Genomic DNA, 20317 nt, shown 5'->3' on the forward strand with positions numbered 1-20317 from the left:
AAGAATTGGTACGAGAACCCAAAGCAGGAGATTAGTGCTCCAAGAGCAGATGTGTAGAGTGTAAAGAGGACAGAACCCTAGAAAGAGCTTCGTGGAACACCAACTGTTAGAGGAGTTGAGAGTTGCTGTTGCTCCAGGAGACAGAATTGGCATGGTGCCAGGTGGAATTTACATGATTGTGAATTCAGAAAGAGTATTAAGGAGATCAGAGTGATCGACAGTGTCAACGGAACAGGTCAAGGAGAATTATGATAGAGGATAGGTTGTAGTGCTTAGTAAAGGTGGTAAAGTTGGAGACAATCATGAGAGCAGTTTCTGTAGAGTTATAGGAGCAGAAACCTGCTGGTAGGGGGTCTCGAAGGTTGTGGGTGTAAATTTGTAAAACGGTTGAACCCAACTCTTTCAAGCACTTTAGAGTAGTGCAGAAGGAGAGACACAGGGTAAAAATTAGCCGGTGGGTTTGAGTGATCCCCTTTTAGGGGAGAGATTATTGTGGCTGTTTAGAAAATATAGGGAAAGCAAGAAGATGCAAAGGACAGGTTGAAGAGTTCAGCGTGGGGAGAGGTCACTAAAAGGGGAATAGGCTTGACTAGTTGCGGAGCAAGAAGGTCTGATGGGGTACAAGAGAGGTTAGGCTTCATCAGTAGAGGTAGAACTTCTTCAGTTTTAGTGTGACTAAAGTGGGAGATAGAGGCAGCGGATGATGGCAGAGGGAGCGTGAGGAAGGTCATGAGACAGTCTCTAATTTTGGAAATTCTGGCAGCAAAGTATTCAGCTAGGTCAACAGTTGTGAGAGTGTAGTTGATGGTCAAAGGTTTAGGAGTGTGTTTAGGATGCCATGTAGCAGGCAATGGTAGTTGGAGTGAGAGTCAATGAGGGTGAGGTAGAAATCAATGTTCGTTCTATCAAGAAAGGACTTGAGAGTTCAGGGAAGAGAGGAAGCATTTCAGGTCCTCATGCAAGTAGGTATGCCTCCATTAGTGCAGCATCCGATGCATGTCTGTGCGGAAAAAACGTATGAATGAGATGACCCATGCTTGAGGACGCTGAGATTTAGGGGTGAAAGTTAGCAGTTGGAAGTGAGATGAGAATTAATCATACAGTAAGGATTAGAAGCTGGAGAAGGCAGTGTTAGGGGAAGAGGCATCAGGTGTGAAGCAGGAGAGTGAAAACTGAACATCTGAGAGAAAGAGAAATGGCAGAAGGTTTAAACGTCCTTTTATTAATAGGTGAGGCAAGCAGTGAGGAGCGGTCAGAGGGTGGAAAGGAGATGGTGGTGGAAACAATGAAGTAATCAGATAGGGCTGGTGTGACAGTATTATTAGTGGCTGAGATAGAGGTGGAGATGAATAAGAGATCCAAAGACTTACCGCTCATGGGGTTAGGTAGGTTATGGATAGAGTGGAGAGTGCGCTCACTAAGAACAGACTGAAGTTCAGATTTCTGAGAAGTGATTGGAGATGGAAGGTTAAAGTCACCTAAGAGAATGAGGTGATGTTAAGTGGAAAGCGAATCAAGGAGTTGCCCAGGTTAATCGAAGAATGGTCCAGTGAGACGAGGAGGGCGATAGATAGAGATGATGTGAAGAGAGTGAGGCAGAGCAATAGTACAGATGGTGAATTTAAAAGAGTAGGAGAGATTGGAATTAGATCTTGGACCTTCCTACTGCACAGAACATAGGTGGACCTGTAACCATACCCTCCATAAGGACCCATTATTTAAAAAAACCCTCACAGATGCAATAAAATGACACAGGTGATCTGCTATTAAACACGGTGTGGGAGGCGGCGAAGGCCACAATACGGGGTGTCCTGATTGCAGAGGGGGCACATAGGAATAGGATCAGGCTAAAAAGAGAGAGAGAGCGCCGAAATCCGGGATCATGCGCAAGAAATTAGATCTTCTTGCGCAGCCAGCAGAAGCAGAGGAAATTTTAGCAGAGATTGGGGGGCTCCGAAAGGAATTAAGGGAGGTTTGGCAGGGCAAAGCATTGATACAACTGAGATACTTAAAACAAACATTTTATGAAAAAGGCGATAAGGCCCACACCATGTTGGCCAATCGCTTGCGTAAACAAAGGGCAGACAGGGCAATTTCCAAAATTAAGAGCAAAACAGGAATAGACTTAACGAATCCCCGAGAAATCATGGTGTGCTTCTCGAGAATCTACACCTCCCTGTATTCAGCAGAAGGGAAGGTAACAGAGGCCGAAATTGAGAGTTATTTGTCAAGGTTTCCCCATGTGCCGATATTGCAAGTCCATCAGGACATGCTAAATGGTCCAATAACAACTGAAGAAATCCAAACTGCCATTTCCAAAATGAAAGCAAGCTTGGCACCCGGGCATGATGGGTACACACCAAAATTCTATAAAGCCAACTGCAATTCGTTAACCCTCTTTTCAGTAATACTATTTAACTCAATCCTAGAAACAAGTCAAGCCCTGCCATCGTTCAGCGAATCAAGAATAGTAGTTATACCCACAGAAGGTAAAGACACCACAGAATGTGCATTTTACCGCCCAATATCGCTCATAAATACGGATGCAAAGACCTAAGCTAGCATTCTTGCCAACCGCTTGGCCCAAATTCTGCCTCAGTTATTTCATACCGACCGGGTCGGCTATGTGAAAGGTAGGCAAAGCCCTTGATCTTATTTCAACCATCGACAAGAGAGAAGACTGCCCCATTTTGATATCCATCGATGCGGAAAAGGCATTTGACAGAGTCGAATGGCCTTTTCTGCAAGCGGTAATGAAATGGGCGGGACTGGGTGAGCTGTGGATGTCTGGTGCGTTAGCGCTACACTGTAACGCCTCTGCCAAAGTCCTGGTCAATGGAGTGGCTTTGGGGCCCTTTAATCAGACACGGGGCACGCGACAGGGCTGCCCTTTGTCCCCTCCGTTTGTATGCCCTACTGGTGGAGCCCTTTGCGCGGGCAGTTAGGTCGAATCCCCAAATTCACAGGATAGAAAGAGGAGTGAGGGAATATAAGTTGGTGCTATTTGCGGACAGTATCTTGACTTATATCTCCTAGCCATTGGAATTGGTGCCCGCTCTTTTTGAGTCCTTGAAGAAATATGGTGCTCTATCAGGATTCTGTGCAAACCTGAAGAAAATGATGGCACTGGTGCTCCAGCTGAATGCAGTTCTCCCAGCCCAACTAGTCTTAGAGTGGGGCTTCCAAGTGCAGACGGAGGGAAGAAGAGATCTGGGTGTAGAAATCATGAAAAATTTGGCCGATTTATCCAATGCAAATTATAGACCCCTTTGGAGCCCCATCAAAGCAGATTTAGAGAGATGGTCTAAACTAACGCTCTCCTGGGCTGCAAGGTATACATCAACCAAGATGAACAAACTTCCTAGATTTTTATTTCTCTTCCAATCCCTCCCGGTAGCGGTCCCCGAGGCATTTCATGCAGAGGTCAAGCGGTCCCTTTTAGCATATTTATGGGCAGATTCAAAACCCTGGGTCTCATATGCGACCCTGATATTACCAAAAGATAAGGGGGGCATGGGATACCGTGATCTCTTTGAATACTATAGGGCCTTACAATTCTGCATCCTTGCAGATCATTTGTGGGAAATCTCTGAGAAACAATGGGTAGCCTTGAAAAATTAGCTATTCTCACCTGTCACCCTGGGCGAATGGCTATTGGTCCCATATCGAACTATGCCACGTAAAATTCGAGAACACCCAGTCTTAACAGTATTGTGGCATCTATGGCATCTCACTCCCATTATGAAGAGAGTAACATCTTGGCCGTCTCCCCTAAGGTGCATTTGGGCGCCCCCTATTCGAGACCAATTGACTGATGTACTTCGCTTTCAGCCCCAATATGAGGAAGGTCTGGGTAAGGGCAAAGCAGATGTGTCGGTAGGGCACCTACATTTCTAAGGCGGAGTTAGAAGAAGCACTACATGGCACCACGATAGCACCCTTACTCTACCTGCAGCTGAGAAGTGTACTGCGAGACCCGTGCTGGGGTGACTCCCTCCGAAGACCCCTTACAGAATTCGAACACACCCTGAGCGAGCACTGGGGTACAAGGGAGTTGATTGCCCAATTATATAAGGCGCTTCTCACTAGAGGTCACCTTACACAATCCACCTCGGAGTGTAAATGGGACATAGAGCTAGAACTGCAAAATCAACCAGACACGTGGCCCATAATATACAAAGTGGTATGGAGCACATCTATATCTTATGCATTATAAACTACACAATGGAAGACTATTAATGAGATGGCATCTCACTCCACAACAGCTATCTAAAATGTTTCCGGGGACATCCCCGCACTGTTCGAGGGGTGGTGAAATAAGTGTAACTGGCATCAATGGTGGGGGTGTGCAAGGGTGCAGATATTTTGGAAGGAGATCCTGGGGTGGATTTAGGCGATAGATGGCATTACTAGGAGGTTGTCCCCGTTGCTTCTTTTGTTTGGTATTGAAACTGACGGAAAAGGCAAGCACGATCCTCTCTCATAAGCGTAGCAGCAAGAGTGTGCCTAACAGTTAAATGGAAATGCAGTACTTTGCCAACGAAAGGGGAATGGCTCACGAAACGCACACCATTTACCAGATGGCAAGTATTACGTCGGCCTTGCTGGAGTCCCATTCTCACATAGATATGATTTGGCTTCCCTTTCTGGAACCCTACAAAGCACATAGGGGGGCATTGACAGGGGAGAAAGTGAGCTAAAGGGAAGGGCCCCCACCGCTGTTAGCAAGAAGTTCAAGGGGCCCGTAGGTCGTGGCCCTGCCGAGATGTTATGATAGAATGAAAGGTTAACATTGGACATGAAGGAGGCTCAACTGCATGGAAAAGAAATGCTAGTGAAATGTAAAGGGTTAGAAAACAAATAGTGTTGCTTTTGATACTTCTCTCATGTGTGGGGGCAGAGGGAAGGGTAACGAGGGAGGAAATATGTATGCTATTAGTATGGTTTTAGACCACGTAACTGGAGATGACTTGGTTAGTGCTGTCAGGCGAATAACAAATCCTAGTGGAAACCCAACTTGGACTTTGTAGTTTCTAGTAAGAGAGATATGGGAAATACAATGGTTTGGTGTTCGCTCGCCACTTGGACGATATTGTTGATTCAAATTCTACTGTCACTGTGAAGTTAACATGTGCATGGTGTCGCTTTTAAACTTGCTGGAAAATCAATAAAATATGTTTTTAAAAAAAGTAGGAGAGGATGTGGCATTGGAGATTTGTGAGGCATTGAGGCGGGAAGAGAGTAGGTGCACGAGGCCCCCCCCCCCTCTGCTAGTCAGATGAGGAGAGTAAATGGAAGCTAGTTTGGAGTCATGTACGGCAATCAGAGTAGCAGTGTCAGATGGAGAAATCCAGGTTTCAGTGATAGCGAGGAGATCTAGGGTAGGAGAGTTGGCGTGAACGTTTTGTTGCATACATTCCAGAGTGCTATATTCAGTTGATGCAGTAAGAAAGTCGAGAAGTTGAGTTTCGGAGGAAGAGAGGCGACGTGGATAGGAGTTAGGGGAGGTATGGGTAGCTCACTTGGTTTGTTTGTTGGATGTATGTGAACGGGAGATGGAGTAGTGGGAGATTCGAGATGTGAGTTTTATGATAGGGATAGGAAAGTTGTAGCGTGATTGGAGAAAGTGTAGAGAGGGGGGGGGAGTAGGAAGACCAGCGGGAGCAGCAGAAGTTAATGCATTGTAACAGAGTACTGCAGTGTGGAGAGACGTCACAGTAATTAGCAAGCTAGGGGTACTCAAAGCTGCAGCAGGCAGGAAGCCATAAGCTCCAGAGGTCAAATTAGTATTTGCCAAGGGGCAAAATGCATTAACTTCTACCAGACTCCCTGAAGCAAACACCTAAACACCCACAAGCATCCAATCTCCTGCTCTCCCTAATTGTAGGCATAGCAATAGGAAAGCGGTGGATTTATAGATTTCTGCAGTGGCCTGCACCACCAGACTCCAGGGACGCGCATGGGTGGGGAGAAAAGCCGGATCAGAGGACACTTGGAGATGCTTTTTCACAAGCTTCTCATCTAACGTGGGGGTTGATGCCAGCTTCTCCCAGGCAATCAAAACTGGGGCCTCCACAGCTGGGTTGCAAGGCAGTAGCCTTTCTATCCGAGAGCCCTCATCCGGGATCTCGGTCTGTTCATATTGAACTTTGGGACTCGTGGGTCCCAACAACCGCAGTATTTCCACTACATTCGCCACCACCCTCTGCAATGAACCATTCAGTATGGCCAAAGGTGACGCAGAAGGATGTCCAGCTTCATGCTGGTGTCCAAGGCCGCTGGGCTCCTGTATGTCTCCAAACTGATGCAGTAATTCTAATCCCTCGCTTTAGAACTCCTCTGGAAAGTCCAATGCCCCACCAAATCAATGGGGTTCCATCCCAAAAGATAGAATCACCCTACTCAAAGAAGTCAGACATTTTAGAAAGGAACTTGCCCATTGGAAGCAGGGCATATTTCTGGGCAGTACAGGCATTGGTGAAATGGCGAGGGGGGCAGGCGCATAGCTCTCAACGCCCAAATGCAGAGCAGCACGGCAAAAGGCCACAGATGCGGCTCTTGCAACCAGAGCTGAGCCTATAGGTGTGCAGTCATGGTCCAGAGAGAAATCCATGCCAGCTCTTCCATGTTTGTTGGGTCCTGAGGACGCTGTAGCAATCAGCAACGTGGCAAAAAGGTCCAGTATTTTCTGCCAAATCTCCTCCCATTCATCTAGAGTAGAAGATTGGGTGGTAAAAGGGCACCTGCGGTGCTGGAGTCAAATCCTCTAAGGAGTCCCTTGGCCTGTAGTGATGACTCCTTCGCTTCAATTAAGTAGAAGAATGGTGCGTTGAAAAGGCGCTAGGCAAAGAGATCTCTTGTGATGTTTCTTTTTCTTCCTGTCCTTTTTCAATAGGAGTGTGTTCTTCATCCTCCACCACCTTTCTACGTTCCAAGCCCTGGGACTCGGAAGGGATTCTTTTGCCACCCTTGTGGCAAAAAGTGAATAATTTTGCAGCACAATCTCACAGACATTAGGGTGCATGGCTTGGCACAATCCGGCATCCTGCGGATCGGGTTCCTCCTTCAAACAGTATAGACAGGTCCTCTGGGAGTTCAAGAAAGACATTTGTATCCAGCAAAATGCACAGGAATTAAAGCCTGAGGCCTTCCTGGGGTTAGGTATGAAGCAGTTGAACAAGTTAGCCAAGTGTTGTTACAGAAGCTTACAGAGTGCCAAGAAATAAGGAACTCAGGTCACAGAACATGGCAGCTCCATATAAACTGGCCCAACATAATGTGCGGCTGGGGTGGACTGGGAACCAAAAGAGGCCCTGGAAATAATTTTGAAAGTGGCCCCATATTACACATTTTCAACATACCAAACCCTTTTTCTATGGAAGAATTTGGAAAGACCACACAAAAGAGGCCCAGGGTGCAGAGGCCTACTGGGAAATCTCCAGAGTGCTCTATAGGCCAGTCCAGCCCTGATGTGAGGTGTGCATTGGCGCTTGGTGGAGCTGTGCTGCGCACCCCAGGGTGAATAAGGTTTCCAAGGACAGCTGGTGCTGGAGATAGAATATCAAAGATGAGTAATCTGTTTGAGGAAGGACAATGCCTTTACAATAGTGGAATCAGAATAATTTTAAACTGCAAAGAATCTTGAAAAACTACACACGCACCAAGGAAAACTAAGTCTACGTGATATGCAGCAGAATCACATCCTAAACATGTAAAGTTTCTAATTCCATTATAGTAGCAGGAAAGAATTGGATTTTAGGTAAATTCAGCAAAGGTTATGTGGCAAAGTGCACTTTGCATTTTTCCTTTTAAAGTTTTTTTTTTCTTTTTCTTTTTTTAGCATAGAGCAGTTCCAAGCAGTCAGTGGACCGTGATAGAAAAGGCAAATCATAGATCTGGTTAAAATTATCTTTTTAAGAATGCATTATGACGGGGGGGCGTGGCTAGGCAGCACACCATGCGGCTGTGCTTCCCTTGAGCTCCGCTTCAAGGTGCCCAAGCCATGCAACTTTAACACCTTTATATGGGAAATTCCTGCCTGATTTCACCCACCGGGTGATTATGAAGAGACACTGATGCAGCGGCAAAATTCGTGGACAGAAACGCATCATATGAAGCCCGTTATTTGTATTCGAATACGAACTCTGGCGGCAGCATGAAAATGGCAGAGCGCGCCATCCGAGCTCTGAGCGAGGGAGTCGCTGACTTTGCCGCCTGCGCGCTGGAATGTCCTCATCCCGAGAACTTGGGGACGCGACACGGCGGGGACTTCCCACCGGCTATATTCCTCAGACCAACTTAAAAGGAACCTGACACTAGACGTGCTCACTCGAGTACACTTTTTTCACCAGAAAGAAGCGATCATGACGGCAGCCAAGAATTCGGATTCTATACAATTCCAAGGCACAAAGGTTCAACTTTTCCAGGACTTGGCCCCCTACACTTTAGCATGCAGACAGCGTCTACAGAAGGTAACTTCCTGGCTGAGATCCCAGAAAGTCTGCCATCGCTGGGGATTTCCTTGTAAGCTGATATTTGCCTTCCAAAGCCAACATTATGTAATTTCCTCTGAAGAAGAAGCGAGAGCCCTGATGTTGGAGGCGCCTGATAACTGCGAGCTGAATCTGCATGCTCAGAATATAGATGGGTCTACTCCACACCCCTTGCCGAAAACCGGACGATGGAAAATTTAGCGGCGGCACCAATCCGCGACGAATCCGCGTCAGGAATTTGGCCTAGATAAAACAACCACTATCCCTGAGGAGACAGCAGCCCTGAAACCAGGCGAGCAGGAAGACTGGGCGGCCACCTGACCTGACCGTAGTGAATTTAAAGTCCTGTACTGGGAGGACACGGTCACCCCGGAGGTCTCTACTGCGCTACCGATGCTTTTTGGTCATGGCCAAACTGAGGTTCTTGGGCCTCTGAAGATGTCTTTTTCTTCTCTCTCTTTGGTCGCACCCAGGGGCACCCTATCTTCAACCTCGGGCCGAGAGACCGGGGAGAAACTGGACTGTCCCAACATAAATTTGTAAGTTACGCAGCTCCCTAAAACCACTTTATGCTTTGCTTGGCTGTACTTAGGGGTACTGGAAATTTCCACATGGTAATCGGCTTGGGCGCCTGAGTGGATTGCGCCCGACATACTTCGCACTTGGTTAAAGTTAACTCTGGGTGTGGGAATAGTACATTCCGAGATGGAAATAACTTGGTTATTTTGTTTTGTCTGTTATCACTTTGATTATTATTTTTTTGAGTTTAATCAGAAGCCTTTAAGTTGGCGTTATTACCTCACTCACCACAGACCTCCTACAGGTTACATTGCAATGAACTACCTGGCTGGGTACCTTGCCCTTGGCCTTCTTGGGGGGGGGGGGAGCTTACTTGAAGCGAAAACCCATGCGACTGGAATAAGGCAACCCCGAGTTATAGATGTATCTCCCTTAATGTGCAAGGCCTGAACTCCCCCTTGAAACCGAAAGCACTCTTCCATAGACTAGAGTCCATGGATGCATCATTTCTATTTCTACAGGGGGCTCATTTACGTCCGGCAGATGAATTCTGCCTCAATGATAGGCTCTACCCCACTAAATTCTTTGCCACAAGTGGAGTGAAGAAACGAGAGGTTGCCATCCTAGTGCGCAGGGGGATTTCCCTTAAAACTGAAGGGGTGGTACGAGATGAGGAAGGGAGGTTTCTGTTGGGCAACGCCATGCTGGATGGTCGTAAAATCACACTGGTCTCTATATATGCCCCTAACACTAAACAAGATCTGTTTTTTATGAAATTGTCGAAAGCCTTATTTGAACATGCAGAGGGGGAAGTGATCCTGGGTGGAGATTTTAATGCTGTGGTCAACCCCCTGGTTGACAAGACGCTCCCGCCAACATTAAATGACAGGAACAACTTCAGAGCCCTTACCTCCCTGCTTAAAAACACACCCTGATTGAAGTGTGGAGGTACTGCCACCAAGATGAGAGGAATTATACCTACTTTTCAGCTGTTCATGGGGGTTTCTCAAGACTGGGTATGTTTTTTATATCAGATTCGCTCATCCATGAGGTGGAGGAAGTGGATATTCCCCCTAAGGCGCTCTCAGACCATTCTCAAGTTCTATTAACTATAGCTCCCACCCGAGTTACCCCTCACACGAGACCTACCTGGAGGTTAAACAACTTCCTCCTAGAGGACCCGGTGATCTGTGCCCATATTAGAGAATCCCTGGATCTATACTTCATTGAGAACGACACTGACGATGTGAGCTTGTGCACGGTCTGGGACGCAAGTAAAGCAGTGATCAGGGGGCACTTTATCGAGCAAGCAGCACAACGGGGGGAAGGCTAGGAGATGACTTCAAGAACAACTGGAGGGGGAAGCCCGTAGACTAGAGGAGACACACAAAAAAGAAACCCTCACGGCGCTCATTAAGGGACCTGCGAATGGCTAAAAAGCGCTTGAGGCACATCATATGGGGAAGGCGGCCTACTGCATGATGCGTACCCAACCATTTTTTTATACCAAAGGAAACAAGGCTAATGAATTACTAGCAGCCAAGCTAGGGAAACGGACACGACAGAATAGGATAGACCTCCTGCGGGATAAAAAAAGGCAAGAGCACCTACTCTGAAGAGGGGAAAAGCCATATTGTTGAGGAATTTTTCAGGGAACATGCAGCACCGCATAGAGGGGACTCGCAATCCACCAAAGACTTTATAAACACGGCAGACTTACCACAACTGCCACAAGCTCTTCAAGAACCCTTAGAAGATCCAATATCCTCTGAGGAAGTGGAACTAGCTATTAAATCACTCCCTATTGGCAAGGCTCCGGGCCCAGATGGCTTCACAAATAAGTTTTATAAAACCTTCTGTAAAGACCTCATACCGCATCTCACAAAGTTATTCAATGTATGCTGGGAAACAGGTACTGTTACACAGTCCATGGCACAATCGAACACAACCCTAATCCTAAAGCAAGGGAAAGACCCAGCAGAATGTTCATCCTACCGGCCCATAGCCTTGCTCAATACAGAAGCCAAGCTATATAGCAAGATCATAGTGCAGCGATTGGGGGAGATTTGACCTACATTAATAGATAGGGACCAGACAGGCTTTATCCAGGGTCGATCTGCCCATGACAACATTCGCAGAGCGATAGACCCGATAGCCCTGGCTCCATCAGTCCGGGTCCTCTATCCCTATTATCCTTAGATTCCCATAGAGCATTCAATAGCATGTCCTGGGAATACTTGCAATTGGTCCTGAAGGGCTTTGGGTTTGGCCCACAATTTTCTAAACTGGTACTCTCAAACTTCTGGATCCCCTCCACCCGAATGGAGTCAACTCTCGGTGGACACCCCAGATACCCCTCAGTAGAGGAACCAGGCTAGGGTGTCCCCTATCACCACTGGCCTTTGCGCTAGCAATGGAACCCTTGGCCCAACATATTCGCCTACACCCTGAAATTTTGGGCTTTGAATTAGAAGACCAATGTCACAAAGTTGCACTTTATGCAGACGATGTGCTCTGTTTCCTGAGAGACGCTCAAGCTTCAGTCCCCCTGCTTATGGGTCTGCTTGACCAATTTGCTGTGATATCGGGATTCACGATAAACATGACAAAATCGATAGGCCTGAATCTATCTGAACCATCACACATGTTAAACGCCTTACATAACACCTACTCCCTCAGATGGGAAAGCTCCAAAATGACATACCATGGGGTGCTCCTGACCCCGACCTATCCGGGCCTATGGAAAGTCAACATTCCCCCTCTACTAAAAGACGCCAAAGAATCTTTACAGAAGTGGGCCATTCAAGAGATATCGTGGCTGGGGCACATAAGCGCAGTCAAAATGACCACCTCTGTTTCCCAATCCAGCCACAAATGCGCCAATCCCTTCCCTACCCGGGTCATCACCATCTCATACAGTCTAGAGATCTCATGCCCTCCTTCTGATATGTCATATATTGTCCCCTTAGTGGCGTCTGGCTCCTCCGCCAATACAGTCTCAGGCCAGATTTTACGAATATTCTGCACCAGCCTTAGATACGTGACATACTGGCCCCTATGCAAGCCCGCCTCTTCCCCTAGTCCTTCAAAATCCTTAATGGCCCCCTCTTGCCAGACATCCCCCAATGTAACCAGCCCGACCGACTCCCAATAGGTCGTGATTATCATCCTTAGTTGTTTGCCTTCCCCAGCCAAGGCCACCAGCGGCACCTGCGGGGAACACGGGTACGGGTCCTCCATCATTCGACATACTCTACGCCACATCTTCCACCCAAGCAACATCATACCCGGGCGCTCCTTCATTTCAGACCTAGGCAACCAAATAATTTCCTTCAGGTAAAACGGAGTGCAGTCCTGTCCAAACAGCCTAAATTTGGGAGTTACCTCATCAGAGAGCCATTTGACCACATATTGCAACTGGCCAGCTACATAGTAGGCCTCACAATTAGGCAGTTTAAACCCCCTTTTTCATAGAAATTCTGCAATTTCTATAGCGCTGCTCTATTCCGAGTGCCATGCCATAGGAAGTCTCTGCACATACTATTCAGCTTGGCAAAAAACTTCTTAGGTATCATGTACGGAATATTGCTGAACTGCTGAAAAAATGCAAGAGCCTAGGTAGGACCACCATTTTGAGCATCGCCCCCCCCGTCCGATCATCGCCAACGGCAACTTCTCCCAAAGCTTCATACTTATACGGATTTTTCCCACAGCCACCTCGGTGTTATGCAAATGTTCCTCGTCTACCGTGTGATACACATCTATTCCGAGGTAGCGGAAGGAGCCAACCGCCCATGGTATCGTCAACACTGGCAACCGCTCCGGAGGGTTTCCTCTGTAGCTACCCAATGGGAACATGCTCGATTTTTGGGGGTTCACCGCTATGCCAGACAGTTCTGCATACCTTTCCATTACCTCCAGAATATATTGAAGATTTTCCTCCGGATATTTCAGATATAATAGCAAATCGTCAGCATACAGGGATATTAGGTGTTTCTCTCCCCCTATGTGCCTATCATGTCATATTGTTGTCGAAGGTACACTGCCAGGGGCTCCAGGGCCAGAATATAGAACATCGGGGACCAGGGACACCCTTGTCTGGTGCCTCTGCCAAGTTGCCACCTCTCGGATATCACCGCTCCTGTACATACCCTAGCCAGCGGCTCACTGTACAGCAACTTCGCCCACCTGACATAGCCCGGCCCCATCCTGTATTCCCTCAGGGCCTCCAGCATACACGGCCACCTCACTGAGTTGAAAGCTTTGACTGCATCTAGGGACACAACCGCCATTTCACCCTCGCTCTTGCTCAACCCTTCAATCACTCGGTGGAGTCGCCTATGGTTGTGGGTTATATTTCTGTTGGGGACATAACCTGTCTGGTCCGGATGTATCAATTTACTAATAACTCTACGCAACCTATTGGCCAGGACCGCCATCAATATCTTGCCGTCCTGGTTCAACATTAACAAGGGCCTATAGGAGCCGCAGCTATGCCCTGGTTTGTTGGGCTTAGGGAGCGGTATTATTATCGCTTCTCTAAGCGATTCCGGCAGCCGGCCCACCTCAAACTATTCATTGAGCATTTCTAGCATGGGCGGGTGGAAAGGGCGGGGGGGCTGGTTGAGTACCTCCTCTCTATATGCTTTATAAAATTTGCTAGGGAGTCCGTCCGCACCCGGGGTCTTACTGGTGGGCAGCTGCTTCACCACCTCCTCCAATTCCTCTAAAGTAATCGGTGCATCCAGCCATCCCTTTCTTCAGCACTAATCTTAGGTAATCCCATATCTCTTAAAGTTTCTCTTATCTCCTCTCGGTTGCCCCCCCCCTTTGTCCTCATATAGTGCCCTGTAATAGTCTAAGAATGCCTCATTGACTCCTTCTTGGGTGTCCGCTACCTCTCCATCCTCTCTGGTTATCGTCCTAATCGGGGGCCTAGGGGTTTCGCTCTTGTATAACCACGCCAAGAGACGGCCCGTTTTATCCCCACCTGCATGCTGTCTCTCAACATACTTCTTATAGTTAAGGTTTCAGAGCCTTTCCCAAAGATCCGCACACCGCTGCTGTAGTTTGAGTAATAGTTACGCATCCCCCCCTTCCCTATTGACTTCCCGTTCCAGTTCATCCTCAGCTTCCCCTAACTCCATTACGACCCCACCCTGGAGGCCCTTTGATTTAGCAATGGCAGCACCCCGCAATACCACCTTAAAGGCTTCCCAGAGCGTGCCCGCCGAATCCACACTGCCAGAGTTCTCCTGAAATAATGTGTGATCTCATCCCTGATATCTTCTCTAAGTACCGGATCCTTGAGCGCCTCAGCCCAGAGGCGCCACGTCAGTACTGCCAACCCAGGACCAGAGGCGAGTGGTCCGACAGGACCCTCGCTTTGTAGTCTATTTGGGTGGTCTCTATCACCACATCTGGCATGGCAAAAAAATAATCAAGTCTCGTATGCAGTTGTTGCAGGGCTGAGTAATGCGCCCGCAAGCCTCCGGGCAAGGTGCGCAATACAAATAAATAAATAAATAAATACAAATGCGAGTATTGTTCCTCATTAGGATGTTTCAGCCTCCAAACATCTACCATCCCGAAGTCGTCGAGCAGTGTCTACAATGCCCTGGCCGCTGGGGTGGGCCTATCAATCTTATCAGATCTGTCAACCCTGGGGTTCAGCACGCAATTAAAATCCCCTCCCCAAATAACCGCCCCAACCACACATTCACCCAGGTTGGTACACAGAGTCCTAAAATATGCCGCCGTATTTTGATTGGGGGCATACGTATTTACAATGCACACCTCCCTATTCTCCACCAGTGCCTTCAATAAGACCATCCTCCCCTCCGTATCCACCTCCTCTTGTGTAAGTAGGAGCGGAACATGCAGTGCCACCCAGACCAACACTCCCCTAGCGTAGGCAGAATTCAGAGAGCCCACTACAGTACCTCTCCACTTCTTCCCCACCAGTTCCAACTTCTGCCGAGTCAGATGCGTCTCTTGCAACAGTGCAATATCAATCTTCTGTCTTTTCAAATACATCATGACCTTGTTCCTCTTTAGGTAACTATTGAGTCCCCTGACATTCCACGTTACGATCTTAAGATCCTCCATAGCTCATAGGTATCCCTCCCCCTTCCGTGCAGCAAATCCCACCTGCCCACGCGATACAGATATAGCCCTCTGGCTTTTTCTTGTAGCCTCTTGTACAAACTCGAACTCCCCATAACTATACAAGCCCCAAACTCCCCACTTCCCTCCCCACCCTCTACCCATCCCTTCCCCAACACCACACACCCCAACTGCTGCCCAGCTCCATCCTCGGAACTCAGGCACCCCCACAAGCACCAAACAATGCCCAGAGCTCAGTAGGTTGAAGTCGCCCTAATGGCCACTTAACTAAAGTTACTAAGTGGGGTAAAGAGATCCGCTCTGCAAGGCTCCCCTAAATACAGCAATAGTCACAGTGCTCATGATATCTTGTGCAACAGTCTGACCTTCTCTGCCTAAGGCTGCGCAAATGACTATAATCAAGTCCCAGAGATCTATTCCGCGCCATCTTGTAGACCCTCCTCGTGCACTACTTATCTCCTCCATCTCCTCTTCCCGTCCGAACGTCCGGCTTCTGGGGACATCCCTGCGCGTATAGCCATCCCATGGCATCCTCGGGAGTCTCAAAAAACAAAGTTTTGTGTTTTTGAAAAACTTTCAATTTCGCCGGATACAGCAACATGTATTTATGGCCCGCCTCTCTCAATCTCTGCTTTACCGTCCCAAAGTTCATGCGGCTACGCTGCACAGTCAGGGTATAGTCCGGGTAGGCCGTTATGTTTGCCGCTCCTCATGTAATCGTTCCTCCCTTACGGAAGTGTTCTAATATCCTCTCCTGGTCCCGGTAATTAAGGATTTTGGCAATTACTGGCCTAAGCGGGTTTCCCGGCGGCGGCCTCCTTGTTAGAGCTCTATGCGCACGTTCCACCGCGAATCCTTGAGATAAGGCTCCTCCGGGTGTCTCCTACAACAGCATAGATTTGATGAACTCCGTAGGATCGTGGCCCTCCGATCCTTCTGGCAGGCCCACGATGTGAATGTTGTTCCGTCGGGCGTGTCCTTCTGCCTCCTCCGCCCTGTTCTCCAAGTTGCCCACTCTCTGCACCAAGGCATGCAATTCGGCCTTATGGGAGGCACAATCCGCGCTGTTCGGGCTCACCTCTTTCTCGAGGGTCTCAGTGCGCTCCGCCAAGGACCTGACGTCCTGCCGGAGTAAATTCACCTCCTCCTGCACCTCACCGACCTTAAGGTCCAATGCCGTTTTCAGCTCAGTTACGGCCAGTTCAAGTTTAGCTTACCAGATCGCCTTCAAGTCCGCAATCGCAGCCAGGACCTCTTGGTTAGTACCCGTCGCAGGCATGCCGCCTGTAGGTGACTTATCCTTACTCTTGGAATTTTCTGGACCAGGGGACGTCTTGGCGAAGTCGTCCAAGGTGGGCTGCTTCGCCTTCGGTCTCACTGTTCTATTAGACATGACCCAGAGGACCTGCGTTCTGCACAAGTTACAAATGCGCACACAGTACGCTTCTATCGCCCGACCACCGTGCGGCCTGCTCCTTCCTTTGTTCCGGTCGTTGATCGGCCATTTTGAATCGTCTTTCGTTTCCGGCGCTCCTTATCTTTTTCGCACAAAACTCTGCCACCGTTCCTCCCACGCCTTCCAAAAGTTCGCCAAGCGCAGTCAGACCGTTCACACACCGGCATGTGTGTTTTCAGCAGTCATAAGCACGTTGTTATGCACTATTTCGCCAGGATCATTTCAGGATCTCGGGAGCTCCTCCAGATCCCGTCCTCCTACCTGGCCCTCGTAGCCACACCCTTCGGGCTCCCATCTTTAGTAAGATATTACCAGGCAACCCAAATTGCCCCCATCTTGAGCTGGACCAACCCAGTTGACCCTCCCCCCCCCCAAGTGGCAGGACATTGAGCAACTGTTTTCTGGGGCACCCCTCTCCCATCATCCCTTCCTCCCGCGCGAGGCGCGTGCCTCCCAGAAGCCCCTCCTCCCAACTACGAGGGCAACTCTCCGTTGTTGGGATAGACAGTATAAACTAAGGGGATTCTCTTCAGGACTGGGACCCCTCTACCCAATTACGCAGAACCCGGCCTTTACCCCTGGGCTCCAGGTCAACTCCTATCAAAACAGGTCAAGAGAAGGACCCCTGAGACTGCAAGAGCTCTATGATGACAATATCCCACTGACCTTTAACCAATGCAAAGAGAAGTTTAATCTCCCTGAGACCAAGAGGTTTAGATACATACAATTATGGCATTGGATTACCAACCCGACCATCAAAAAGGCTGCCACTAGGCCCCCCTCAGGCCTAGAACTAACGGTCACGGAAGGGCAACGCTCACAGAGTAACAATTTGCTCTTGCCTCCTAGAAAACATCCCAGAAGACGAGAAACTCCCATATATGCTGGCATGGGAGAGAGAACTAGGACTTGAGATACCCCCAGAATCATGGCAAAGAATCTGGGACAGAGCACATAAGACCTCTAGATGCACGTCTGTGAAGGAATGTGCACTTAAGATCTGCTATCGCTGGTATTTCTCACTGCAGAGGCTGCATGTGATAAACCCGGAATATCCGGATACGTGTTGGCACGGCTGCAGGGCGAAGGGAGATCTGGGTCACCTGTGGTGGCACTGCCCGGTCATTCAAACTTATTGGCTGGAGATTAGGTCAAAGATCAAAGACATATGTGGAATCCTACTCCCCATGGACCCGCTAGTAATGCTGTTAGGCGACTCACCAGATGATGGGTCTTACCCCCGCTCTGGCCCTACTGCCCGCCTGATTACTCAATTACTTATGGCGGCCCGCCTTACACAAGCTCGATTTTGGAAGGAAATAGAGGGTCCCAACATAGCATACTGGTGGGTAAAGGTTTGGGAACTTCTGGGAGTGGACAAATTAACAGCTGCAATAGAAGGTCAGACACCTTTTTATGAAATTCTATATACTTGATGAATTACAAAGATGTTAAAATGAAATGTTGATGTTTGATTAAGAGATGAATTGTTGTTACAATTGCAGCGACAAACTATAAATTTAGCCTTCTCACAAACGCTGCCGAAATCGATATAACTGATGAATTGCAAAAGATACCAGACTAGATTGTTGATTCATAGCTTTTGAGATTAACTATGTTACCACTTGAAATGACATTTGATGAATTTAATGTTTAATCAATATTTCAATGGAAAAGATTTTGACAAAAAAAAGAATGCATTATGACCAGCAGTGATAATGCTCTATCATACTCAAAGAAAACAGATAACCTGTAAGCGCAACGGTTACAAAGATGATTTTCATAGAAAATTATTTGAGATTGCAATTTAAAAAAAAGTGTGGTGGATCTTGCAGAATATTTACATGTTCCCCATTTAAGAGAACAAGTGGTGAAAGAAATCTGAGATGACCAGGATGGCTTTGGCCTATACCACAGCAAAAATAAAGCATCCCAAGTGCTTAAATCATTCCTAGCAATGTAAATCGAAGATTTGCCAAGTCCACACGTATGAAAGGAGGAATTCAACAAAGTCCAAAATCAACATACTCTGACTAAGATGTTAAAATATAAAGAATACATTATCGTATGCAATTGACAGTTTGCAATTAAAATACTGTTCAATATCATTGCTTAAACGATTACGCACGTATGCCCATGTGCAAATAATGAATCAAAATAGAAAAAAACATAAAATACATCAATAAAGTATGAATCTATTGCGACCACTGCCACAAAGTATCACACAAGTATGATCAAAGATAATGCCTTTATGCATGTGGAGACATTATGTAGCGGATGTGCAATATTTTGTCAAAACTGCACTGTTAAGACCCAGCATGGCTCTCTCCAATTGCTCTCTGTATCCAGCAAACCCATACATACATTGGACAATGCAGTAAGAGGAACGTTATATTTTTGTGGCTCATCCTTTAGTCATACAGTATTAAATACACATTTGTTATTTTCCAGGACAATTCTTTAAGCAGCACTGACTAAAGCTTTGTTGAAGAGCTGCAGCTTACAGTTGTAAGGAACTCATGGTGGCAATAGTAAAGACAGACATAAGTGATCACAGTTTAAGGGTGTTTATTAAACTGTATATGCGGGTTGGAAAAAACACCTAATCTAAACCTAAATCTAAGATTGGAGCAAGCTACGACCATCAAATAATAAGACAGTCCTAGTGGTGTCTTGTAAAATAAAAGGGCTTATGCTAAGAAAAACCTATTGTCAATCTGTACACTAAATACAAACAAAGAGTGTGGGATAGAGTTCACAGGAAAGAAAGAAGTGTTCACAAATAAATCAGGATGCAGTAGTCGGGTCTCACTACCCCACATTTTGAGCATGGGACAATGTACGACTCTGGAGCACAGCACACACTCGAGCTTTCCCAGCACGAGCTAACAGTTCCACTCTCAGTTTGTCTTCAACAAAATAACAAGCAAAAGTTCCTTTCAGCTTGCACGTTGGGTGATGCCTTTTGACCCTTGGATCCCCCTCGTTCAGGCTCAGATCCCTCTCGATTGTTAGTCTCCCTCTGCCGGGTTCACTATGACTTTCAACACAATCTTCATCTGTAACACTCATAAATCTTAATGTTTTAAACAGTTAGCTGTGGACACCCATATGCCGGGTTCACACTTGTCAACACACTGTTAATCGGGACTTCAGACGTTGCCCCCTTTTATCAGCATCCCTCGGTCGGGTTCATTCTTGCCAACTCCACAATGCAGGATTTGCTTCCCTTAGTTTCACAATCATCTGTCAATCAAAGGCTTTCCAGTATACAGTGGATTTTACGAGATCCCTGTATGCCCACTTTGACCCCCTTCTCGCCTTTCTCCCAAGGCCTTCTGGTTACTGTAGTTCAACAACAGTGTAATCGCCCAGAGCTTCTCAAGTGAACAACCACGTGGTGTTTGACTCTGCTATGCTGGCTTTCCCCTGGCGTATCAATAGTTCTTTGTACTCTCCTTAATCAGACGCTTGCTACTTTCGATCAACACAGTTCGCTTTCTTATCGGCTCTCTTCTCGACTCACCGGCTGTGATGAACTGCTTCGCTTTCTTATCTGTGGAGTCAAGGCCGGTACCATTGGGCCACGTGTCTTTCCCCGGCCTGGTTGTCAGCAGAGGAGGCGCCTATGTACCGTTGACATCTGCTGAAACACGCGCTGGCTATTGTTTGTGTTCTTATGATTCCTTCTCTGGAGGTTTCACTGGCATCTGTCGAAAAGGGC

At 47.5% G+C, this 20317-nt stretch overlaps 1 protein-coding gene across 2 annotated transcripts in view; it reads right to left on the minus strand.

Annotated features, from left to right (window-relative positions):
* Window positions 1–20317, minus strand: part of CTU2 (cytosolic thiouridylase subunit 2) — a 773185-nt gene that overhangs the window by 175814 nt on the left and 577054 nt on the right. The gene's annotated exons all lie outside the window — the stretch shown is intronic.

Source organism: Ambystoma mexicanum, chromosome 1q (assembly GCF_040938575.1).
Source record: "Ambystoma mexicanum isolate Mex_15411 chromosome 1q, UKY_AmexF1_1, whole genome shotgun sequence".
Classification (NCBI taxonomy): domain Eukaryota; kingdom Metazoa; phylum Chordata; class Amphibia; order Caudata; family Ambystomatidae; genus Ambystoma; species Ambystoma mexicanum.